This window comes from Podarcis melisellensis (assembly GCF_964234715.1).
Source record: "Podarcis melisellensis genome assembly, chromosome: 2".
In the NCBI taxonomy this organism is placed as follows: domain Eukaryota; kingdom Metazoa; phylum Chordata; class Lepidosauria; order Squamata; family Lacertidae; genus Podarcis; species Podarcis melisellensis.
Window position 1 is genome coordinate 107,796,104 of NC_138529.1, and position 27,062 is coordinate 107,823,165.

Here is a 27,062-nt window from a genome sequence, read left to right on the forward strand (position 1 = left end):
CCCCATTAGGTAAAGTGGTGCTTCAGGTTAAGAACAGTTTCAGGTTAAGAACGGACCTCCAGAATGAATTAAGTTCTTAACCAAAGGTACCACTGTACTGTCTTCTTTCTTGTAGCAGAGTAAGACTGTATTAAAGGTAAAGGGACCCCTGAGCATTAGGTCCAGTTATGACAGACTCTGGGGTTGCGGTGCTCATCTCGCTTTACTGGCCGAGGAAGCCGGCGTACAGCTTCCGGGTCATGTGGCCAGCATGACTAAGCCGCTTCTGGCGAACCAGAGCTGCGCAAGGAAAAACCTTTTACCTTCCCGCCGGAGCAGTACCTATTTATATTTTGATATTTTATTATTTTTATTATTAAAGATTTTCTTGATTTACAGAAGTATGTGTAATGTCTCTTGTATTTTTTCCATGTAACATTTTTACAAATCAGTTTCATTTGTTGAGACATTAGGAAGAAAAGTGTGGGGGGGAGATGGGGGGTCTGGTGGCGGTGTGTCTATTTTGCTTAATGTATGTAGCAGTATTTATCTACTTGCACGTTGACGTGCTTTCGAACTGCTAGGTTGGCAGAATCAGGGACCGCTGACCTTCTGATCGTCAAGTCCTAGGCTCTGGTTTAAAACACAGCGCCACCCGCGTCCAAGTCTGTATTGCAACAACGGAAATAGGCCAGGGGGAGAGCTCATTACAAGTAAAAAAGGGTGCGGGAGGATTCGACTGCCATTCATCGCTCCGGCAGGCTGGCTTCGAGATCGTTACCACGTCCCGGCGAGGGGTGACAATTCCCCAGAGAAAAACAGCGCAGCAGGTAATCTAAAAGGATCCCCCTCCCCCTAGATCAGGCACCAAGAGACCTGTTGCACATGCCTGCAGTGGCGGAGCTTCGTGCTGGGGGGGGGGGCAGAAGGTGGGGGGTGGGCACAGCCGCGATGGCGCCCTGCCGGGGTCGCGCTACCGGGCGAGGGGCACTCCCCCGCCCTCCTCTTCCTCCGCCAGTGCATACCTGCCTGCCCTAGATCTTGTGACGAGCAAGACCCTGCATATTTAGCTGTGCACGCTAAAGTCCTAAGGGATGCCTCGGGCGCTGGCCCTTTAAAGAAGGCGGTGAGCCCTGCCGCCCGACAGGCTGGGCCTCAGGCGGTTACCTCCGCCTGCTTAGAGCTCCCAGAGTCTCTCTGGAGTCCGGTTAAGACCGGGGGTGGCGCTAGCTGGCCGCTTTTCGTTCGGGGAAGGAAGCCGCCAGATGGCACCATAGCCGCGCACCGTAGGCGGATCGCCCCCGCCCCCCAGTGCACATCATCTTTGCAGCTCCTGGCGCGCCCCGGGAGTCACGGACTCTTGGGTGTGACAGGTGGCGGGCGCTGCGACTTTCCAACGAGCTGCGACTCTCCCCAGAAGGGGCGCTCCTCCCTTATCTCCCGAGGCAGACGGATGCTCACCGAGGCCCTGCCGCGATGTAAGCAGACCCTTGTGGGGATGGGGGTCTTATCATTGATTCTGGGGTGGAGCTTACCTGTCGCCTTCCGCGCAAAAGTAGTTTATTCAAGTTGGCACCGCTGTTTGATCGCGATTGCTGTTGCGCCCCTCTTCGGTTCGTTTTTCATTGAAGGTGTGCGCGCAGACACGGATACAGAAATGCGCCCGGGCGAGCTCAGATCGGAAAGGGCTAATGCAGGAGGGAGGGCGAGCGGGAGAGACGCAGCCTAGATAACATCCCAGATTCGTAGGCTTGGTTTCGCGCCCAGCACGTGTAAAGCTCCTCCTTTCCTCCATCAACTTAAATAGGATAGTTGTAAATAGGCTTCTCCTTCTCTGACAGCGGTCACTGTGTGAATAGCAGAAGTTACTGTATAGCCAAATAGTTTTATTTTATTGCACCTGCTTCACTAGTAGGCACTGTGATCGGAGTGTGGCCGTCCCAGAGAGTGGGATTTCAGTTTGCTTTTCAGATGCACTTAACAAACAGGCGGGGAGAAGGGGGGTCGGAGAAGAGAGAAGGCGGCACCTCTGATCCCAGAGGCCTTGGGGATAGTGGGCTCTGGCGGTGGGGTAAGCGCGCTCGGCCGCGGAGATTCCTCCAGTTAGGCTACCGTGGTGGCATGAGAAAGTACCCACTGGAAGGGACATAATAATAATAATAATAATAATAATAATAATAATAATAATAATAATAATAATAATTTATTATTTGTACCCCGCCCATCTGAGTGGGTTTCCCCAGCCACTCTGGGCAGCTTCCACAGAGACCAAAAATACACTAAAATGTCACACATTTAAAACTTCCCTGAACAGGGCTGCCTTAAGATGTCTTCTGAATGTCAGGTAGTTGTTTATCGCTTTGACATCTGATGGGAGGGTGTTCCACAGGGCAGGCGCCACCACCGAGAAGGCCCTCTGCCTGGTTCCCTGTAGCTTTGCTTCTCGTAATGAGGGAACCGCCAGAAGGCCCTCGGTGCTGGACCTCAGTGTGTCCAGGCTGAATGATGGGGGTGGAGATGCTCCTTCAGGTATACTGGGCCGAGGCCGTTTAGGGCTTTAAAGGTCAGCACCAACACTTTGAATTGTGCTCAGAAACGTACTGGGAGCCAATGTAGGTCTTTCAAGACCGGTGTTATGTGGTCTCGGCGGCCACCCCAGTCACCAGTCTAGCTGCCGCATTCTGGATTAGTTGTAGTTTCCGGGTCACCTTCAAAGGTAGCCACACGTAGAGCGCATACAAAAAGCCCTGCAAGCCAGTCTGTTGCTGGCGGACATGGTGGCCTGCAACAACTTTTTTACGGAGTTGCGCAATGGTGTTTGTCCACACTGCGGGTTGATCCGGGGCTGAGAGAGAAACTTGCAACAACCCTGCAGTGTAGAAACGCTCTTCTGGAGTGGTGGCTGCGGCAGGACTGCATTTCCAGCTGAAACTCTCCTGTACACAAACCTGCAGGCTGCAGGGAAGGTCAGTCAGCCTCAGTTTCCCTCCTCTGGATCATAGCTGTCAATCAAGCCTCACCTGTCCCGGGGACAGTCTACGGGATATCTAAAACGGCACTGGAATAAGGGAATTTCCCGCAAAAAAGGGAAGGTTGACAGCAATGCTCTTGATCAAGCTCAACTTCACGGTCAGAGAGAGAGAGAGAGAGAATGCCCAAACACAGGTATTTTAAAATACTGGATCTCTCATTGGGTTTCTATGGGTATGGGCAGGTTTGCTTCTGATGTAGGAGAGAGGGAATGAAATCGGAAGCCAAGCGGATCACTCTACTTAACTTCTTATGTCTAGGTGCTCATCACAAGTATGAGTAGCCAATGGCATCATGGAGATAAGAATGCTATAGAGCAGCCGGCGGCGGCATGATTCAATAGAAAAGCGTGCCAAGGAAAGCCGGCTGCCTCAATCCAGTCCAAGGCAAGGCGGAGCCCCATCTGAGTTGACACGTACTGGTATTTTGGATTCCCTCGCTGCTCACAGCCCGATCGGCAGGCAGGAGGTGGGCAGGGTGCTTAAAGGAGCAGAAAACTACAAGCGATGACGAAACTGCAGTTCTGGAGGTGCTTTAAAAAGTTTGCCACTGTCTGCGTAACAAGATGTTGCTTGGCGAATGCGCATGGACAGGAGCCTTAAAGCCATTTTTTTTTTAAGTTAGTTACTGGGGTGATGCACAGTATTAAAAGATAGAACTTGATTTATGTTTCTACCCCTCTCACATCCTTCTCACATGCCGTCAATTCCACTGGTTTACTTGGAATCCAAGCACTTTCTGCTTCCTCTCTCGCTATTTAGGACGAGCGTGTAAACAAATAAAGGAAGTCCCTAAAACCCGCGAGAGGGGAGGAAAGTATGGGGACAGAAACCAGAGGCATTAGATGGGATAGAACCGATTTGGAGGCTGTTCTGTTGGCAGCCCTCTGGGTCTCCCTTGGGACTCATTTACAGTGGTACCTCGGTTACGTACGCTTCAGGTTACAGGCTCCGCTAACCCAGAAATAGTGCTTCAGGTTAAGAACTTTGCTTCAGGATAAGAACAGAAATCGTGCTCCAGCAGCGCGGCGGCAGCCGGTGGCCCCATTAGCTAAAGTGGTGCTTCAGGTTAAGAACAGTTTCAGGTTAAGAATGGACCTCCAGAATGAATTAAGTACTTAACCCGAGGTACCACTGTATCTTACACCCATTCTTTTGGCCTGACTGGAAAGTGGCTTCGAAATCCAAATGCTTGCCTGCCTGCGTCAAGGACAGAGAGAGGTGTGAGAGTAGTGTATAAACTAGCTTAAGACCGTAAGAATAGCCTGCTGGATCAGGCCAATGTCCCATCTAGTCCAGCATCCTGTTCTCACTGCGGCCAGTCGGATGCCTGTGGGGAACATCAGTGCAAGAGCATTCGCACCTCCCATTGTTTCCAGTAGGGTTGCCATATTTTGAAAAGTGAAAATCCGGACAGCACTTTTCAGCGATTTCCGAACAGACACTGCTTAAGGGGGCTGAAAACCGGCTATGACAGGGAAATTCCAGGTGTATGTTGTTGTTGTTGTTTAGTCATGCCCGACTCTTCATGACCCCATGGACCAGAGCACACCAGACACTCCTGTCTTCCACTGACTACCGCAGTTTGGTCAAACTCATGCTGGTGGCTTCAAGAACACTGTCCAACCATCCCATCCTCTGTCGTCCCCTTCTCCTTGTGCCCTCCATCTTTCCCAGCATCAGGGTCTTCTCCAGGGAGTCTTCTCTTCTCACGAGGTGGCCAAAGTACTGGAGCCTCAGCTTCAGGATCTGTCCTTCCAGTGAGCACTCAGGACTGATTTCCTTCAGAATGGAGAGGTTTGATCTTCTTGCAGTCCATGGGACTCTCAAGAGTCTCCTCCAGCACCATAATTCAAAAGCATCAATTCTTTGGCGACCAGCCTTCTTTATGGTCCAGCTCTCACTTCCATACATCACTACTGGGAAAACCATGGCTTTAACTATACGGACCTTTGTTGAGAAGATGATGTCTCTGCTTTTTAAGATGCTGTCTAGGTTTGCCATCGCCTTTCTCCCAAGGAGCAGGCATCTTTTAATTTCGTGACTGCTATCACCATCTGCAGTGATCATGGAGCCCAAGAAAGTAAAATCTCTCACTGCCTCCATTTCTTCCCCTTTTATTTGCCAGGAGGTGATTGGCCCAGTGGCCATGATCTTCGTTTTTTTGATGCTGTGCTTCAGACCATATTTTGCGCTCTCCCCTTTCACCCTCATTAAAAGGTTCTTTAATTCCTCCTCACTTTCTGCCATCAAGGTTGTGTCATCTGCATATCTGAGGTTGTTGATATTTCTTCCGGCAATCTTAATTCCGGCTAGGGATTCATCCAGTCCAGCCTTTCGCATGATGAATTCTGCATATAAGTTAAATAAGCAGGGAGACAATATACAGCCTTGCCATACTCCTTTCCCAATTTTGAATCAATGAGTTGTTCCATATCCAGTTCTAACTGTAGCTTCTTGTCCCACAACTTCAGGCAATACCAATGAGACGGAAACATGGAAGGTGCCTAAAGAAGCCAGGGTGGCTATCTAAAGAACTTTTAACTGAGTTAAGATTAAAAAAGGATGTGTACAAAAAATGGAAAAGGGGGGAAACCACCAAAGAGGAATTCAAACAAATAGCCAGCACGTGTAGACACAAAGTCAGAAAAGCTAAAGCACAGAATGAACTCAGGCTTGCTAGAGAGGTTAAAAGCAGCAAAAAAGGCTTTTATGGGTATGTTCGTAGCAAAAGGAAGAACAAAGAAACAGTGGGGTCACTCAGAGGAGAAGATGGTGAAATGCAAACAGGGGACACAGAAAGGGCTGAACTCCTCAATGCCTTCTTTGCCTCAGTCTTCTCCGATAAAGAAAACAATGCCTGACCTGAAAAATTTGGAGCAAATGATTCAGCAGAGGAAACACAGCCCAGAATAACTAAGGAGATAGTACAAGAATACTTGGCTAGTCTAGATGTATTCAAGTCTCCAGGGCCAGATGAACTGCATCCAAGAGTATTAAAAGAACTGGCAGATGTGATCTCAGAACCACTGGCAGTCATTTTTGAGAATTCCTAGAGAACAGGCGAAGTTCTGGCAGACTGGAGGAGGGCAAATGTTGTCCCTATTTTCAAAAAGGGGAAAAGAGAGGACCCAAATAATTACCGCCCAGTCAGTCTGACATCAATACCAGGGAAGATTCTGGAGCAGATCATTAAGCAAACAGTCTGTGAGCACCTAGAAAGGAATGCTGTGATCACTAATAGTCAGCATGGATTTCTGAAATGTCAGACTAACCTGATCTTGTTTTTTGACAGAATTACAAGCCTGGTAGATGAAGGGAATGCAGTAGATGTAGCCTACCTTGATTTCAGCAAGGCATTTGACAAGGTGCCCCATGATATTCTTGTAAAGAAGCTGGTAAAATGCGGTCTTGATTATGCTACCACTCAGTGGATTTGTAACTGGCTGACTGACCGAACCCAAAGGGTGCTCATCAATGGTTCCTCTTCATCCTGGAGAAGAGTGACTAGTGGGGTGCCACAGGGTTCTGTCTTGGGCCCGGTCTTATTCAACATCTTTATCAACGACTTGGATGATGGACTCAAGGGCATCCTGATCAAATTTGCAGATGACACCTAACTGGGAGGGGTGGCTAACACCCCAGAGGACAGGATCACACTTCAAAACGACCTTGACAGATTAGAGAACTGGGCCAAAACAAACAAGATGAATTTTAACAGGGAGAAATGTATTGCACTTGGGCAAAAAAAATGAGAGGCACAAATACAAGATGGGTGACACCTGGCTTGAGAGCAGTACATGTGAAAAGGATCTAGGAGTCTTGGTTGACCACAAACTTGACATGAGCCAACAGTGTGACACGGCAGCTAAAAAAGCCAATGCAATTCTGGGCTGCATCAATAGGAGTATAGCATCTAGATCAAGGGAAGTAATAGTGCCACTGTATTCTGCTCTGGTCAGACCTCACCTGGAGTACTGTGTCCAGTTCTGGGCACCACAGTTCAAGAAGGACACTGACAAACTGGAACGTGTCCAGAGGAGGGCAACCAAAATGGTCAAAGGCCTGGAAACGATGCCTTATGAGGAACGGGTAAGGGAGCTGGGCATGTTTAGCCTGGAGAAGAGGAGGTTAAGGGGTGATATGATAGCCATGTTCAAATATATAAAAGGATGTCACCTAGAGGAGGGAGAAAGGTTGTTTTCTGCTGCTCCAGAGAAGCGGACACGGAGCAATGGATCCAAACTACAAGAAAGAAGATTCCACCTAAACATTAGGAAGAACTTCCTGACAGTAAGAGCTGTTTGACAGTGGAATTTGCTGCCAAGGAGTGTGGTGGAGTCTCCTTCTTTGGAGGTCTTTAAGCAGAGGCTTGACAACCATATGTCAGGAGTGCTCTGATGGTGTTTCCTGCTTGGCAGGGGGTTGGACTCGATGGCCCTTGTGGTCTCTTCCAACTCTATGATTCTATGATTCACATAGAGATTTCTCAGGAGACAGATGAGGTGGTCAGGCACTCCCATTTCTTTAAGAACTTGCCATAGTTTGCTGTGGTCGACACAGTCAAAGGCTTTTGCATAGTCAATGAAGCAGAAGTAGATGTCTTTCTGGAACTCTCTAGCTTTCTCCATAATCCAGCGCATGTTTAGAATTTGGTCTCTGGTTCCTCCACTCAGCAACTAATATTCGGAAACACTGCTGCCCTCAACTGGACAGGTGGCTAGTAGCTTTTCTCTTTCCATTTTCTTTGTGCCATGCATAATTTCATAAACCTCTATAGATGTACAGATTATGTACAAAGGCAAAAATTACAGTAGCTGCCCTGCTGCCCTTTGCTTCTAGCTCTGTGGAAGGCGACACCCTCCACTAAGTAGCTGAGAAGGAAATTTGAGGGGGAAAGATTCCCCACCTCTCTTCTTTGCCATGGCTACTTGAGCGTGCTCAGACCTCAATGTATTTTTTAAAATATTTTTTTGAGGGGGTTGTCCTCTTCACTTAAATATTTGTACCTCTGCAAACCTCAATTTTTGATACTTCCCTCTTGTTTCTCATAAAGGCGTCTGGTGCTCCTAATAGCATGTAGGCAAGCAAGGGTTGTTTTGCTTGTAAATAAGATTTTCTATTATCTTTCTGAAGGTTGAAAGTTCTGCTGGAAGGTGAGCCAAAAATGGTGGAACAGGCCAATACCTACGATAAACCTGTAAATGGAGCAGAGCAAGTTACGCTTTTGCTTCAACAGAACGGAGCAAGTTACAATTCTGAACATTCAGAGAGGAGAGAAAATTCTGGTAAGCAAGTTAATTCTGATGCATGAAAAGTATTAAGGTCCCAGGTCACAGAGAGGTTAGGCTGGCCTCAACTAGAGCCAGGGCTTTTTCGGCTGTGGCTCCAATCTGGTGGAACGCTCTGTCACAAGAGACTAGGGCCCTGCGGGACTTGACATCTTTCCACAGGGCCTGCAAGACAGAGCTGTTCCACCAGGCCTTTGGTCAGGGTGCAGCCTGACCCCCTCCTTTCGCAATCTTCACAGAACTTTAGCTGAATGGTTGCCTTCAATTTGATTTTAATTAATTTTTATGATGAAATGTTTTTAGAATGTTGCACTATTTTATTGTTGTTAGCCGCCCTGAGCCCGGCTTCGGCTGGGGAGGGCGGGATATAAATAAAAATTTTTATTATTATTTATTATTAAGACGTAGACTGGAGACAGATTGTAGTTGGTTCTGGGTTTTTTAAAGAGCGAGCTCTTAAAAATCTCTTTTTAGAGAATGCAAAGTCATTCCATTTTGTAAGCCCAGCCTATGTAGCCAAGGGTGGTGATGGGCCATATTCACAATAGTGTGCCTGAAAATCATAGAATCATAGATTTGGAAGAGACCACAAGGGCCATTGAGTCCAACCCCCTGCCAAGAAATGAAAGTGGACCATTTTCAAAAGAAACAAATAACTTTCATGGAGACTTTGTTACCAACTGAAGTGAAGGGAGTCAAATATCCAGTGAGCTTGCCAGACAGCATTAATGAAAAATCACCTGTAGCCATTGTGATGATTTAATAGCCCAGAAGTCTGAAAAGTGTTTCAAGTTAGCAGAATAATGAATGACTGCAGCCAATACAGTGTGAATGATACACTGCTGTGGAACCATGATTTGTGATATTTGGTGCAAAATCCAACTTTATCAGAATCCCACATTTTATTCTTTTTTTAAAAATAAAGTTTCTAGTCCATATAATTGCATGCCAGAATGCCTACTCAGTCTTGGAAGCAAAAGAATGGCTAAGAAGGTTTTATTTAACAGCCAGGTTGGTTGTGGTGGTGAATCTTCATTTATCTGCAAAGCTTTTTAATGCTAATATGTTGAGCTTGCATAATCTATACAGGTTTCAGAATTACACATAAATTTGATCACTTTGGTGCAAATACTTGGGAGGGTTGTGTGGTTTTGGTTTGTTTTAGTGCAGAATACTCACAAAACTGTCCAAAAGATTATTGATTATGAAGCAGACATCTAATATATGCATTGCTCTCTCTCTCTCTCTCTCTCTCTCTCTCTCTCTCTCTCTCTCTCTCTCTCTCCCTCCCTCCCTCCCTCCCTCCCTCCCTTGTAGTGGATGAAAATAAACCAGAGATGGCAAAGAAGGAGAAAACTTTTAATGCTTGGACTCGGTATATTCTCTTAGCTGTCTCCGTTTCCTTATTTATTATCGTTATTGGCCTTGCGGTTCGGCTTGGTGAGTTCTCCGCTGTTCTCTTATCCATTACCTTTGACTTCCACCTTGTAGTCATTGTTTGCTTCTGTGACTTAACAGGCAGACTTGGCAAACATGCATTTCTCAGGGAGATGGGGCTCCTCTTCCACGTAACTAATTTCCCCCTGAAAATGGTTGCCCGTGAATTAGTGTTTTGCAGTGTGCAGAGGACCACAGCCTTAGCTTCCATAAAACCAGCAGGAGACGGCTCTGGCAATGACTATAATGTATCATGGTTTTAGGACTACAATGCCCACTTGACTGATCAAGCCTTTTTAATCAACTAAAAATGTCTCCCGTGTTTAATCAGGTCAGCTCCCCCTCCCCATTTAATATTAACGCTTTCAAAAATTGTGGGCATCAGGCACCATTTTAGAAGAGGCTTTCTGTTTTGGGCAGACAAAAGACATTCCCCTTATATTGCCTTATTGTTTGGGTTTTCCAGGCCTCAGCTGAACTTCTGGGGATGAGGGCCACTGAGGGGCAGGGCTGGGGCAAAAAAGGGGCAGCGCAACAGGTGTGGTTCTTAGCTTTGTACAGTAGACCACACACCAGCTAGAGTGGTGACAGGCTAACAGGCTAACATCAGAGCCTTTAGGGAAATTGTCAAGTATAAGTGTCACTCAATTTAATACATATTGCTTGATAATTAGACTGCAGTCCTGTACCACAGGGAGGCAGAACCCTTTTTTGAGCATCATAGGAAAACCTTCCAGTATGTGTGGAACAAAGTATGTATCTACTAGTTCACTTTGCATTTAGTTCACAGTTTAATTCGATTTTATCCGAATGACCCTTGGCAAAAAATTTTTTATAAAAAAATCAGCATCCAGAACGGTATAAGCTGCTGTGTTGATATATAAATTATACGTAAGAAGACTAAGGAAACATCAAGGCACACAGATAGTAGAATGTTTAGTTTATTTCCCCCAGCAATTATTATATTTTAGCTTCAAGGCCCAAAGAGTTTTGGAGAGTTAAGAACAAATATAAGAGAATGAACTTGAAGATGGATTAGAAATTGTGTGCTTCAGAGATTATTATTATTTTAACAAATTCAGTGAACTTTGCATTTTTTAAAACTTTCTCTTCTGCTCTATTTTCTAAAGCAAAAAAGGGCTCCTTTTCCTACTTGTGTGGAAAAGTACAAAGCTATATTCTAGTCAAGCAAAAGACAAGAGGCTGGGTTTAATTAATTCAGTGGTACCTCTAGTTATGAACTTAATTCGTTCCGGAGGTCCGTTTTTAACCTGAAACTGTTCTTAACTAGAGGGGTGTTTTCGCTAATGGGGCCTCTTGCTGCCGTTGCGCTGCCAGCATATGATTTCCATTCTCATCCTGGGGCAAATTCTCAACCCAAGGTAACTCTTCCAGGTTAGCGGAGTCTGTAACCTAAAGCGTTTGTAACTCGAGGTATCACTGTAGTTGCATTAGCTGGAGCCAGCATAAGTCCCTCTAGTGGAACAAGCTTTCTCCCTGCCTGGCCTCCCTAAACAGCTTGGGCTGTGTGTCAGGAGAACCCTCAGAACAGACTGTGGGGAGGTGAAAGGGAGAAATAGCTTGAAAACACACACGTTTTTGCTTGCCCAATTGAACAATTTCCTTTATGCTAGTTTAAATTCCGCCCAGAGACTTCTGCACTCACATGTCAAAAGTCATAATTCAAGAACGCATCATAGCTGGGTCAAACCTAGGCCTGCAGCAGGGCAGGTGAGGGGGGTGGCCTGGGTCCCAAGGACCAAATATTTGAGGATTGGAGGGCTGTATTTGACCCTATCTCTGCCGTAAGGAGTTGAACTGTGTTAGGAATGGCACCAGTCAGGAAAAGCACACAGGGATGAATAAATGGACTATGCCGCAGTGCTAGCAGACGCAGCTGTTTTCCCACTTAATGTTAAAGTAATAGGCCTTTGTTTTCAGTCACTTTCTTCAGAGCTATTGTTCTTATTCCTATGCAAAGTTTTGCAAATTTAATCTATGGAATTACAAATTGGTATGTTATCTGCTCAGAAGCAAGTCCCGCTGGGCTTGAACTCCCAGGTCAATGGTTGTGGGATTGCAGCCTAAGTAGAGCAACAATCTTCACCTTGTCTACTCAGAAGTAAGCCCTATTGAATTCAGTGGGGCTAACTGCCAAGCTAAGTGGAGTTTGGGTTATAGCCCCCTCTATTTCCAGAGCAGTAGCTGTGCAGTTAGGTTAGCTGCTCTTAAATTACTTTCTTTCTTTCAGGTATCTTGTCGACACGCTCATCAACGGATCAGTACCCTTCAGATCACAACCCCTGCCCTCAGGGCTGGGTTCTGTCAAAACCCACACCATCACATCCGTACCCTATCTGTGTCACCCCCTGCCCTCAGGGCTGGGTCATGCATGAAGCCTGGTGCTACTATTTTTCAACTGCTGAGGCAAACTGGACCTCCAGTCAGAGCAACTGTTCTTCTTATGGTGGCTCCCTGACGGCAATTGATACTCCAAGTGAAATGGTGAGAGCCTTTCCAGTCTGCCCTGTGGACTTCATTATAAGCCTTTCCAGTCTGCCCTGTGGACTTCATTATAAGCAAGTAGCATTTAGGCCAAGGCTGTATTGTGATTGACCAGTTAAATCAGCAGCAGGGAGTCTCAGGTCCACCACAGCTCCCAATCAAGCTCAGTTCTTCTGTTCCAGTTGCCAGTCATCCCATTACATTTTATGGATACCACAGATAAGCCCATTTCACCTCTGATCTTAACACTGACAGTGACTCTTTTCCATCAGGAGGAATTGACGGCCATCATTAACTTGGATGGCATTGAAAGAGGATTAAATTAGAGAAATTAATTCGTGGAGGAGAGTGGCTAGGTTCTCCCTGCAGTGTCAGAGATAGTATTCCATTGGCCTTACTTCAATCTTTGAAGTTAGTGCTCTAGGGCTTAGCTAAGATCAGTAGATAACACCCGTCTGCTTGCTCTTTAGAGCAGTGTTTCCCAACCGGTGTTCCGCGGCACACTAGTGTGCCGCGAGATGTTGCCTGGTGTGCCGCGAGCGAGTCCAAAAAAGGTTGGGAAACGCTGGTTTCTCTTTCAAAAAGGAAACGTGGGTTAAAGCGGCGCCGCCGCCTCCCACTCACTTTCCTGCTCTGGCTTCCCTAACAGTTTTCCGAGTTGCGTCACTGGATCCAGCCCCCTTTTCCACATGTGACACGGGGCTGGAGGGAGGGAAAGAGGGCTTTACGTCGCGCACAAAGGCAGCCTCCTAGAAGGCTCTGGGCCGGCGCCGTTTCACCGAAGGCGCCAGAGGACCCCACCCTCAGCTCCTTCAGAAAGGAAGCCCCGCCCCTCGGCTCCCTGCGCCGCCAGGCAGCTCAGCTGACTGACGAGGACGTTCTGCGGCGGCGGCCGCCGCACAACCACCGCAGTTGCTGGCAGCGTCCGCAGCGCAATAAGTAACAGCGCCTGGTGCTGCCAACTCTTTCTCTCTCTCTCCCGCCCCGCCCCCAAGCTCTCGCGCGCCCCACGTCAACATCGCCGCGCGCAGCTTCCCGAGCTTGAGGCCAACCACTGCACGCACGCGCCGGCTCGTAATCGGCTCCGGTTGTTGCCTTTCTCCGCCGAGGTCGGTGGACCCCGAGCCTAGGCTTCCTTCCCGCACCCCGCTTTCCGAAGACCGCACACCAGTTGGGCCAGTACATATTCCCCTCCCGTGACTGGAGCGGAATAGCCCTTTCTCTTCTTCCCCAACCCTTGTCGTTGGAGGAGTCCCTCAGTCCCTCGCTTTGCTGCCTCCTCCCCCCCCCACCCCCAAAGCTTGGAGGTTCCCCGGCAAGGGGGAGGGGGAAAAAATTGAAAGTTACACTTTCGTGCGTCCCTCCCGGCGTGACGCTGCGTGCTGACGTCACGGGGCTGTAATGGTGGTGTGCTTCGAGATTTTTTTCATCAAACAAGTGTGCCTTTGCCCAAAAAAGGTTGGGAAACACTGCTTTAGAGATTCTCTCTCAGGGGCAGGTAGAGGGATCTTTCCGGCCACTTCAACCCCGGCACTGGAGTGGAGGGGCCTGAAATATTCTTTGGGTGCACATCATCTCCCGGTCATTCAGAATTATGACATTGGACTCCTTGTGGATTCACTGCCATGCCTGAAACTTTAGTTTGCTGTATCGTCCAGGGATGTTTCGTCAGCTCAGTTTGGTGCACCTCCTAGATCTACACCTCAGCTGGGTTGTGGATGAGACCCTCCTGACTGTACCATGACCTACAGAGCTCCATCTGGTGGAGGTGCAGAGCAGGGCCTTCTCTGTGTTGGTGCCTACTGTATGGCATTCAGTCCTTGTGGCATTCAGTCAGGCACCCGTAGAGTGCTGGTTCTTCGTTACTTTGTTTATCACTGCTTTTTGCTAGATATTGTGTGAATCATTTAGATATTTCTCTTTTGTGACTAAAAAGTGGTATAAAAAGTGGTATAAAAACATTTTAAGTGAACCATCCTGTTTTTGTAGCTTAAGACTGGACTACTGTACTGTAATATATTTTCTGTGAGGCTCCCGTGGATGAGAGTTTAGAAATACCTTTGGCTGTAAAACACAGTCCATCGTGTAATGGCAAGTGCTATATGAGCCCATAGCATATTTTGCTTGGTTGTTTCTAATTCATGTCCTGCCTTTCCACCAGATGGTGCTCAGTGTTCCAGCCTCTCTGCATAAATGCCCCTCTGGCCACAGTTATTTTGGCAGCCATCTTGCCAGATTTCTCTGAAGGGAAGATAAGTTCTCCCAACAGTTTCCTTGGACATGGGGCTCGCCATTAGCGGTTGCAGGGCCACAGCTTCTTTCTCCTCCTCCCACTGTCGCCTAAAGGTTTTTGTTTTTGTTGCCACGGCAACAGAAGCAACTGTAGGAGCATTCTGGCAGCCATTTTGCATCCCCCACAAGGCCCTGGGCCCAGCATCATTTCAGGATATGAAGCAGAGAGCAGGGAATGGCGGCTACAAAAAAACCTAATGAATAAATTAGCCTTGAAGACTAAGAATAAAATAAAAAAAGACTGTTAGTTTTTGCAGATAGTTTTCATATTACAGTTGTACCTCGGAAGTCAAAGATGTTTAAACATGTTAGTGTATTTGAAGAAAATCCTGCCAAGTGGGTAGAATTTCTGAGGTTCTTCTTTTTGAGAATAATGTCCTCTGAAAAAGGTCTGTCAAATACTGAGTTACTTTCTCTCCCCCCCCCCCAAAAAAAAACTTGCAGAAATTTCTACTGAACAAGAAGGAAGCAACTGATTATTGGATTGGGCTAAGGAGGGAGGAAGGACAGCCCTGGAAATGGACAAATGGTTCAGATTTCAACTCATGGTAAGGTATCGATTTGATTCAAGCTTCAGATGATCTTGAGGCGGTTGTGTGATTAGAGATTTCTGTTAAATATTGCTCCATTAAACACACACAGAGAGAAAAGTTTGTGTCTCTTTTAAAGGAATTGGAAACGAAACCTCTGTCGCATGATCCACTGTGCTGCAAGGGGCTTGGGTGAGGCAGAGATGCTTCTTCTCCCATCTCTGCCTGGATCCCTGGCCTATGCTGGCAAGGGATGCCCCAATGTGCCCAACTCTATGGCAGGTGGGCAGAAGCCTGCGCCAGCAATAGGCAGCTGAGGGCACAAGATCCATTGGATTCTGAACCAGTTCTGCTGCTGTCACACGATGGAGGCAGGCCAGATCTGTGCCTATTTCCTGCACCGATTCAGAAGCTGGTGTAGCAAAGAGGCATTTGTCGTAATCACCTGCCCAGTCTGCTCTGACTGGTATGAATGGCAGGCCTTTCAATGTAGGGGTGTCTATGCTGCTCCGTTAGGCCTCGCAACAGGACGTTTAGTGCAGCAATGTTGTGGAACTCCCTTTCCATGGATATCTGATAGGCATTGACTGTTTTGGAGCTTTGGTACTGATTTAAGACATTTTTATCCCACCGTTTCTTCCCAGGAGGGTAATCCTGACTTGGTCACTGTTACCGTATTTTTTGCACCATAACACTCACTTTTTTCCTTCTAAAAAGTAAGGGGAAATGTCTGTGCGTGTTATGGAGGAAATGCCTACGGGTGGCATGCCTACAGATTTTCCTCCTCTAAAAACTACGTGCGTGTTATGGTCGAGTGTGTGTTATAGAGTGAAAAATACGGTAATTTTGGAGCAGTATAATGTTGTTTTAACACATTTCTAACCGGTCCTTAATAAATTGCATATTTATACCTCGCTTGGTTGCTCTTTGGAATACGAAGTGATTAAGATGTTTTCTAAATAAGGAATAATAAACATGGACTCCATCTCTACTGTGTCCACATTTGTGGAATGCTCTCCCCAGGGAGGCTCGCTGGCACCATCATTACATATCTCTAGGCACCAGATGAAAACAGTTCTCTTCAACAAGCCTTTGGGAGATTAACATTAATAATGGGGGGTTTGTGTTTGTTTCCGTTTCATTAGCTATTTTGAATGCTTATTTTGCATTTTTATGCTGTGAACTGCGCTGTGTTATTTGGATGAAGGGCAGTATATAAATTTAATGAATAATAATAATAATAATGATAATGTTGCAGGTTTAAAATTGGAGCAGATGGCCTGTGCGCTTACTTAAATGACAGAAACGCCAGTTCTTCATGGTGTACATCCGAAAGAGAGTGGATATGCAGAACACCTCATCTCCCAGCTTGAAGAGAGCTCAGAGTCTTCCCAGCAAGAAAGCTTCATCGACTGCACTCTGTACAACAGCTACCAATTTCTTAACACTGTCCTAAAGAATAAGTGCCTTCCTTTTGAAAAACTTGAGTTGTATTCAGTGTTAATCATAGGTAGGGTTTCTGAAAACTGTCCTTATCTGTCACAGAGTTTTCAGTGCAACAGCTTATCAATACTTAAGTTAGATTCTTCTTACCCATTCCATGTATTTTATAAAAGTCATGGTATCATAAGGATACCAGAATAACTAGGAAGTAACAAAATACACTGGTGTATGTACAATGGTACCTCGGTTTAAGAACAGTTTACGGATGATTCGGTTTACGAACTCCGCAAAACCAGAAGTAGTGTCCCGGTTTGCGAACTTTACCTTGGCCTAAGAACAGAATCCGAACGGTGGAAAGGCACCAGCGGCGGGAGGCCTCGTTAGGGAAAGCGCCCCTCGGTTTAAGAACAGTTTCAGTTTAAGAACGAACTTCCAGAACGGATTAAGTTCGTAAACCGAGGTACCACTGTATTTTAATATGAAAAGGGGAGGTTGTTCTTTCAGGAAGCTTCCCAATACTCTAGCAATATCCAGAATTCTGAAGCAGTTTTTACCACAGAATGCCACTAGCATACACCTCCGGTAGGGTTATAAACTTGCAAATTAAGTATAGGTTATTTCCTTGCATATCTCTTTTGGGGTCTGGAGATTTAGCCATCACAGTGGCTGCCCTCTTTCCTGGGATCCATGTCTCTGCTTGTTTGTGCCTCTTCTCTCTCCTGCCACCACCTGGCTGTGCTGCTGACTTGGGGAAATGCACAGAAATGGCCAGGATAAGCTGTGGAATTCAGGGAGGTGTAGTTCTTAAAAGGCCAAATCTCCATCTGCAAAACAAGAAACCCAAGACAGCGGCAGTAAAATGCCATTTTGCCATACGGAGAGTCTAGAGAGTGGGCAGTGCCAGGGAAACCTCTGGGAGAGCCAGGTTTCCCAATTTTAAAGTTAACCTGCTTTCTAGCCAGTTAAAGCTGAAAAGCTGTTCCTTTTAACCAGTCCATTTCTATGACTTCTATTCCATCATCGTCCTTTTTATAAGTTTGGCCTGTGCGATTCAGCCGCTTGCTTTCAGAATGGAGGGGGGATGCAGGATGCTAGAAAGGGAAGGAGACCTTCCTCCTCACCTGGGTTCATCATATCCAGTGCCAGATTTACGTATAAGCTAAACAAGCTACAGCTTAGTGTCCCACTCTCTTGGGAGCCCCCCAAAAATTTAAAGGGGGAAAAAACTGGATGTACAGTTTTAGAATCAGGTAGGTAGCCGTGATGCAGTCGAAATATATTTATAAAAAGTAAAATTGTCCAGTAGCACCTTGGAGACCAGCTAAGTTTGTTCTTGGTATAAGCTTTCGTGTGCATGCTTTGAATGAAAGCATTTTTAACAAAAGCATGACGAGGAGAAGCAAGGCTGAGCTGGTGTTCATTTGCTAGTAGCAGGGCCGGATTTAGGCTTGATGAGGCCCTAAGCTACTGAATGCGGGACGCGGGTGGCGCTGTGGGTTAAACCACAGAGCCTAGGACTTGCCGATCAGAAGGTCAGCGGTTCGAATCCCTGCAACAGGGTGAGCTCCCGCTGCTCGGTCCCTGCTCCTGCCAACCTAGCAATTTGAAAGCACGTCAAAGTGCAAGTAGATAAATAGATACCGCTCCGGTGGGAAGGTAAATGGTGTTCCCGTGTGCTGCTCTGGTTCGCCAGAAGCGGCTTAGTCGTGCTGGCCCCATGACCCAGAAGCTGCACGCCGGCTCCCTCGGCCAATAAAGCGAGATGAGCGCCGCAACCCCAGAGTCTTCCGCAACTGGACCTAATGGTCAGGGGTCCCTTTACCTTTACTTGTCTCAACATCTATTTTCATATGTTTGTATAACGGATATCCTGAAATATATTTTTGTAAAAAAATTAATAAATCAGTGGTTAATAATATTCAGAAGAATATGGAGGCGGAAATACTTCAGTTGCTGGGTTCAAATGTTTCCCAAATAACAGCTGGTTGCTGTGTCCATGCAGTGGGATCTTATAAGGCTAGGGTGTTCAAGGATTTGGGTGGTACCCAATGCTAATCCTATTCATTGAACTTGTTGGACATGGCAAATTTGGGCTCATTGATTCCATTGGGATCACTCGGAATGGAACTTGGTTAAATACAGCACATTATCTCTATCATGTTTGGTTCATGTGCTTCCACTTGGTAGCTGATGATTCTCTAAGTACACTTGGCTGTTTGTCCCCCGTCCCCCTAGTTTTTATTAATTTTTTCCAAATATCTTAAACACAATACAGCTTAACAATATTATTCTCCTTTAAATCTATATCTTATCCGAATTAACTTTCCACCACCCCTCTTCTGGCTTCTCTACAGTGCTCTTGCTTAAGCGTGATTACTGTATATACTGTTATGTATTGAAGTTCTCACCCTGGCCACCAGGGGGTATTGTGTATATAGTTTTCACTCAGGTCCACTTCAGTTAATTTAGACGGGAAACCCTGGGGTGTTGTTGTTACAATGTTGGCAGCCGGCTGCCTATAAAAGTAGGCCGGCTGAGCTGTTTGCTGTTCAGTTCAGTTCCAGCTTATTTATAAAGAGCCACTTAGAGAAATCTCTGTGCCATCTGCTTTGTCAACCCACTACTTAATATATACATTCTATAAATGTCTATAATTCCTTAATAAATTTTTGTGTTATACTTTAGACATACATTCCTTATTATATTACAGTATTACATCTTGTGGTCTAACCAACTGTTTACAATAAACGTTATGAGTTTTATTTCAGCCCCGTGAGTGTCTTTATTTATGTACAGTTTTCTCTAAGTATACCATAAATTTGGACCATTCTTTTTGGAAGTTCTCATCATCCTGCTGTCGGATTCTTCCAGTTAGCCTTGTTATTTCCGCATACTCCAATACAGTGGTACCTCGGGTTAAGTACTTAATTGGTTCCGGAGGTCCGTTCTTAACCTGAAACTGTTCTTAACCTGAAGTACCACTTTAGCTAATGGGGCCTCCCGCTGCCGCTGCGCTGTCGGAGCATGATTTCTGTTCTCATCCTGAAGCAAAGTTCTTAACCCGAGGTACTATTTCTGGGTTAGCGAAGTCTGTAACCTGAAGCATATGTACTTTCTGTTGCCGTTCTTAAATTGTTGTAATATTCTGTTGTTTCCATCTCTGTGCGAGGAGTAGTCTTCCTGCTGCTGTGGCATACAGTACAGGAAGAGTTTCTGATCTTCCTTTTTAATGTCCTCTCCAACTATTCCTAGCAAAAATGCCTCCAGTTTTTTATAGAAGGTGAACCTAAATATCTTTTTTTAACTCATTATACTGTACACACTATCCCAAAAAGTCTTCACCTTGTCACACAACCACCACATGTGGAGAAAATTTCCCTGTTTTACAATGCATTTCCAACAGTTATTTTTCATTTTGTACATCTTTGCTAGTTTGGTGGGTGTTAAGTGCCACCTACACATCATTTTTAACAAATTCTCTTTTAAGGTCATGGATGTGTTAAATTTTATTCCTAAATTCCATAGTCTTGTCCATTTCTCATACTTGATATTATATCCTAGGTCCATTGCCCACTTAGTCATGACCTCCTTAATTTCTTCATCTTTTGTATGCCATTCCAACAAAAATTCATATACTTTAGACAACATCTTTGTACAACTTTGTAATACCCCAGTCTCCAGTATTGATCTATCATGATTAAATCCATTTTTTTTAATCTTTAAGGAATATATCATTAATTTGGTGATATTCCATCCATCCTGACAATATAGGTTTTAGTTCTTCATAAGGTCTGATTTTGATTATATTATTGTCTTCTTTCAACAAATCTCTATAGGTAATCCAAGCTCCTTTCATATTTAATTTTTTAACTAAAAAGGCTTCCTGGGGTGACAACCACCACGGTGTTTTCCTTTCAAACAAGTCTTTAGATCTCATCCATACTTCATATAATGGTATTTTTATAATATGATTTAAGAAATCCCGAAGTACAGTGGTACCTCGGGTTAAGTACTTAATTCATTCTGGAGGTCCGTTCTTAACCTAAAGCACCACTTTAGCTAATGGGGCCTCCCGCTATTGCCATGCCGCGATTTCTGTTCTCATCCTGAAGCAAAGTTCTTAACTCCCTCCCTATATAAAGTAGCCATTTTGTCTCTGGGCCTCAGAGAGCTGTATGGACTGTGTCTGTAGCGTAGTCTCTCTCTGCTCAGTACTGTATGTGTGTGCAGACAGAACGGCTCCAGGACTACAGTTACTCAGTAACTAAGATGTGTGCCTCTATGAAGAATCAGAAAGCAGTTATGAGCACTCTGTGTATGCTCTTTGACTATGTTGTTTATGAACAACTTTATTTTCTTCAGTAAACTTTTATTCTGTTTATGAAGAAGACTCTGCTTGATTAATTTACCGCTGTGTGACAGTATTTAGGGTGCTTGTGAATTTTCTTTCCCAACATGTCAAACTCTTGTTTATTTATTGAATGATGTTATGCAGATAGATACAGTGGTACCTCGGGTTAAGTACTTAATTTGTTCCGGAGGTCCGTACTTAACCTGAAACTATTCTTAACCTGAAGCACCACTTTAGCTAATGGGGCCTCCTGCTGCTGCCGCGCTCCGGAGCACAATTTCTGTTCTCATCCTGAACCAAAGTTCTTAACCTGAAGCAATATTTCTGGGTTAACGGAGTCTGTAACCTGAAGCGCATGTAACCTGAAGTGTACGTAACCCGAGGTACCACTGTAGATAGATAGATAGATATCATCATCAAACCTTTTATTGGCATCACATACAAACATCCATAGTAAATCAATACAGAATTACCACCTCCCCAATGTCACAGAACATTTGTCAAATGAAAAGAGGCAAAAAAGTCTAACATCTCTAGGTCTCCAGGGAGATCAGACATCTGCAATGTGTCTCTGCGACAAAAACCCAAATAAAGATACTTGGCTACTAACTTGGTGAGCTCCTGATCATTTCCCAGTACGTAATAGAAAAGGTATGACCTCCAACTCTGGTTTTCATTTGGGGATGCAGAGTTGATCTAGAAATTGCTGGTGGAGATCAGCATATAGTTTACATTTAAGAACCATATGAGTAAGAGTTTCCAGCAGGTGGTCTTCACAGGGGCATTTTCTTTCTCCTTCCACAATTCCCAGGAACCTACCCCAAAGGAGGTTTGATGGGTTTGCATTAAACCTGGCCAGTGAAAATGCCCTTCTTTCTTGGGGGATAAGCAGAAATTCAAGGTAATTATAATTTATTTCATGTGCCCTTGAAAGTAAAGAGGGGAACATATTTTCTCTGATGCTGTTGTTAGTTCCTGGCGTTCAATGTCCCACAACCTAATTTTTATTATGACCTTGGCAGATGGTGGGGGCATCGATCACAAATGTTCCATTGACAGTCCAAGTTGCTGTGCCTTTATGTTAAACTGCTGTAGCCCTGGTGAAAGAAAGGGGTCTGACAAGACTTCGCTAAGGAGAGGATCTTTGTCTAATGTGAGGTAGATGTTTCACCAACATAGAAGATATCTCGCCCAGGCAATGGTCTCTACCTTGTGTTGACCTCCCTCTTAGACACAAGGCTGCACTGGGTACACAACGTGGGACAGCAAAAATCTTAAAAAGGAAAGCTGCCTGCACACGTTCTACCAGCTGGGTAGCTGGTAGTACCCGGGGTACTATTTCTGGGTTAGTGGAGTCTGTAACCTGAAGCGTATGTAACCCGAGGTACCACTGTATACATTATAAAGTGAAATCACGTATTAAAATACGGGTGGGCTTGCCAAAAGGAACTCTTTTTTTGTAAATGCTTTGAGGGTGGTGGTTTTGGGGTGTGTGTGTTTTTTGCAATCGTGTGGTTTATACATTTTATGAACCAAAGAAAGTATAAACGTTCTAACAGCACTGAAAGCACCCCCAGAAGCAGCAGAAAACTGAAGGGTCAGCACCCTGAGCTGGGAGTTTCTGACTACAATGCCAGCAGGTTCCTCTGCTGTCCTTGGGGGGCTGTCTGACTCCCATCTCTTGCTGCCAGATTGACTATGGGGCACCTCCATGGTGTGGTGACGGGCCATGAGGGACCATAACTTAAACAGCGGGGGGGGGGGCAGCGCTGGGAGGAGTCATGTTCACCTCTTGGTAGGCGCCTGCGTCCAGCTGTTTTAACATCTGTTCTCGCGTCTTTGGCGCCGATTTTGCACCATCCGCCACTAGGTGTCAGCGATGTGCTGTTGCAAATCACTCCCAGCGTGAAACCGAAGCAGAATCTGAGAGATGTGTGTATGGTCAGGTTCACTGGCAACAATCCACTTCCTTAGATGTCTGAAATCATTTGCCGGCTTGGTGAGCCTCTAAGCACCTGGGTGTAAAGGAAAACGGGGGGGGGGGCGTGCAAATTTTATTATTATAGAATTGTAGAGTTGGGAGGAACCCTGGGGTCATCTAGTCCAACCCCCTGCAATGCAGGAAGATGAAACCTGCAACCTTGGTGTTATCAGCCCCACACTGAGCTATATGGAGGCTAACAAATGACATTCTCTCGGTCACGTTTTTTTTGAAGCGAGGTGGTGGTGAGGAGTCATCCAATCACTTATACTGTATAAAGATGATTCATGAAAATAATATACAATAATGATGGAGCAAATCCTCTCCCCCAACCCTGCGCCCAGAAATGCAGTATTCACCCATTCACTTATTTGGAGTGGGGGTGGGGTGGGCGATACGGCACTCGGCACATATGCAATGGCACACTTTCGTAAACTGGCGCTGCGCAAATCCTATCGTGAAAACAGGAAGGCTGCCAAAAAGCAAAGCAAAACAACAAGCGCCACGTAGTGCTTGGACGTTGAAACTGTCTGTTCCGCTTTTAGTTTGACAGCCCTATTAGGAAGTCGACGTCCTTCTGAGTTTAGGTGGAGCGCTTGCAATGAGGGTATGTGCAGTATTTTTTCGCATTTTCCCCATTTGGGGGGTGGGGGGTGGTACCGTTAAGGTACAATAATTGGTTTTTTGAAAGGGGGTGGGGCAGGAGAAACAGGACAGGCGGGGGGAAGCGTCTCCCCCCCCCCTGCTTCTGCCGATTCGTCTTCTGCAGCCGTGGGGGCGAGGGGCGACCTGCTCGAGTCCTGGGTCTCCGTGTCTTCCAAAGCGAAGCCAAAGGGCGCACGGAATCGTGTCCCTGAGCCATGAGAATGTGCGAGTTGTTATTAAATCGTTTAACGCTGCGTAAAGGTGCCTCTCAAGCGGAGAGAAGCAAGGACAGCTGCGGGAGTGCCAGGATCTGCTGGCCTCCTGCTATCTTGATGGCTGACTCAGCCGAGAAAGAATTTGGTTCCCTTTCTTTCCTTTCCTTCGGATTTCTTCCCATACCTCCCGTTCCCTGAGCATGACTACAAAGCTGCCAGGGTCCGCACGAAGCTGCTCCGAGTCTCTCTTCGTGTTATATACCTTCGTGTTTGTATTTATTTATTTCTCCCACCCCCAAAAAAATTCTGCCACCCCCGGAACTGTTTCCCACGGTCGTCTTTTATGCCACTAGGACGGGGAAACTCTCTTAATCTGAGGTTTTCGTTTTGTTTTGTTGCAAATTGATAATGGAAAATGCCAGACATCTGCAGACTGAAGTTGCGCTGCCTGTTCAGAAGTTCTCCTTGTTTTCCACCTCACCCTGCTGTGCGGGCAGCCCAGGACTGAACTTGACACTGCTAGGAGGCGGAGTGAAGAGAAAGTTGAAAAACTGGCCTGACCAGTTGTGGGGCTGGAATGACCTTCACAGTCTCTCCAGTAGACGGAGACTTTGCTCTGCCTCTAGAGAAGGAATTGTTCCTTGAGTGCTGTGTGGTGTGCCTTGTTGGGCAAACTGTGAAAGGGAAGCCTGCTTTAGGTGTTAGATCAGACATGTCCAAAGTCCGTTTCGGGGGCCTAATCCGGCCCTCCAGTCGATTTAATGCGGTATGTAATTCCCACTCCTGCTTTGGTTTATTTTTATTATTATTAAACTTGAATACTGCCCGTCTTCTGTTGACCTCAGGGCGGTTTACAAGAGAAAAACACAAAGCGCATAATAAAAACAAGAAGACCCCTTCTCACAAACCAATAGCCCCCCTCCGTCTCTGTGGGGTGAGGTTTGCAAGTCACTTTGAGCTGCTCTAGGCAAGATAAAATGACTAGTAATCTTAATTAATTAATTAATTAATTAATGATGATGGTGATGCAAGCAACACAAGCATGGCATCCAAAGAGAAACTTGCTTATGCTGCAGCCCCTGAGTGCTCCTCCTTGAATATGGCACTCAGTGCCAGTGGGAACTAGCACCCACCTCTCTCAAACATGGAGGGCAAGACCAACATGAAAATTACAAAACAGCTTATTTAAAGCAGCAGTCACATGATACCCCAGAAATGTTTCTAAATTTAGCAATGCATCAAAATGCACCGTACTTGTTTTTACATTTATTGGGTTGTTGTTTTTATTTTGATTATATATATATAACAAAACAACAACACCACAAACTGGCTTATAAGTATAAAACCAAATTTACTAGAATAATAGCTAGAATAGAGATGGACTTGTAACCTTTCAAACAACAAACATACTAAGGTGCCATGTGTAAGACAAAGTCTGGAGATACTGTAAACATGGAGTGGATAAATGTACAACTCTATCTTAACAAATTACATGTGCAGTAAACATTATACAGACTGGATAAATGAACTGTTCAACAAGTAGCGTAAGTCCAATCACAGAATGGCAACCCCATGCTGCCACAACGGCAAGGGTAGCACACTGGAGAATATGTGGAAGTTTTTCAAAGCTGTTTTTCAAAGATTGAACTGGATGAGATGTTCTTCAGTGGGTCTTGAGTTGGAAACACAAAGCCGTATGCATGGATCCATCACGGGAAGGCAAATCAAAGCCATCACCCTGGTGAGAATAACACAAGTGGGCAAAAGGAGACCTGTTCTCCGGATATACAACAGGTTTCGCTACACGCTTCATCAGTCCGAAAAGCCAGTCATACAAAATGGTTTGCTCAGGATAAAGAAAGTATTCACAAGCACAGCTTGCATACATTACAATCAAGATATTTATCACAGCTTTGTAACTCACACCCATCCCTCAAGTCTGGCATTTTCGTTACACTATGCCAGTTCCAATGACCTAATTTGCAGGTGCCACAAATGTAAACATTCAGCTGTCATGAAGTATATTTCTGGGCACCGGCCCTTGCTGGTTGGTGTGAGGCCACTGATCATTAAGGGTGTGTGTGCGTGTACGTGCACATGCATATTGTGTGCAGCACAGTGATACAACATTTTACTTTTTCAGGGACTCTCTGATAAATCTACTCCAGGATTAGAAGGTATTTGACCAAAAGAATCCAGGAACGGTGTATATAAAAATCTGAACTCATATTGCACCCTGCCCTGACATAGCTGTGTACAGTACTATAATTTTCCAACCACAACTCTTGTCAGTAGAGATTCAGCATTTCCCTTTGGTTTCAACTTGTGAAACGCCTACTGAAATCTTTTCTATTCTGTTAGGCCCATGCAGGCAATTAAGAATACAGCTTTCCACGATCATTACCTAATTGCTCTTTAAAAAAAAGTTTTATATACTATTGTTGTAAACTGCTTTTTTTCCTGAATCGCGGTATATAAATATTTTTATAAATAAACAAACTCTTGTGAAACTATCTACATCACCCAGAGCTGATTCTCATTATCTGCTGGCCTTAACTGAGAAAATATCTGGGACCAAAAGAGCATTTTTTCACTCCATCTCATAATAACAAAAGAAGGCATGAGATTATGCTGAACACTCTTGCTATTGTACTACTGCAGCCTTGTGGGCATTCTGCAAACATTTCTCATGTTTGGTGCAGTTAAATTGTTATGCTGGGTTGTGCCTGTGTTCCCTATTCTTCTGGATCACATATCTTCTTTGTTGTACCTGCCAACTAAAATTTCTGTGTCACCGCAGAAAACTTGTAATGTTGCACTCAAATCCTATCTAGTTTATGCCTTGAGTAGGATTTGATAGGATCAAGCTGTAAAGAAAAAAATATATCCATTTGTAGGGAAGTGTGCACTCCAGCCTCTATAGTGAAACATACCTTAAAGATTCTAGGGAAGAGTTTTACCTGAGTAGCAGCTTTCAGAACTTACCGCAAAGAGTTACATTCATTTGATGTAAGCATGCATCATTCATCTTGTCTTTTATTTTGTAGTAGCCTTCCACTGCCTTTGTTGCACTCCACACAGTGATAGTTCCACGGTCAAAATAAGTGGTCTCATTTCGCCAACAATGAGATCTCTCATACATTCCTAAACAAATTTCTTTTTCAATACCTGTTTGCAGGTCACAAAACATTACTTATATGTGTATTGTTGTAGTAAACTGGAGAACAAGAGACCTACTGCCACCTTTATATTTTTCCAGAGTTTCTGTGGAGGGACATTTTGTTGTTCCTGCCAAAGCAAAATATTAACACTGATGAGATACATTTATTTAGTATTTTTTAAAGCATTTTCTCCCTCCCTCCCT

The 27,062-nt window shown here is 45.2% G+C and overlaps 1 protein-coding gene and 1 long non-coding RNA gene across 2 annotated transcripts in view; both read left to right on the top strand.

Annotated features, from left to right (window-relative positions):
• LOC309365131 (C-type lectin domain family 2 member B-like) overlaps nt 1-27,062 on the top strand; it is a 123,762-nt gene that overhangs the window by 16,553 nt on the left and 80,147 nt on the right. The window lies entirely within an intron of this gene.
• On the top strand, nt 14,829-16,546 carry LOC309365302. The gene is made up of 3 exons (XR_014165986.1): nt 14,829-14,869; nt 14,978-15,081; nt 16,322-16,546. It is a non-coding gene; the product is annotated as an uncharacterized lncRNA (long non-coding RNA).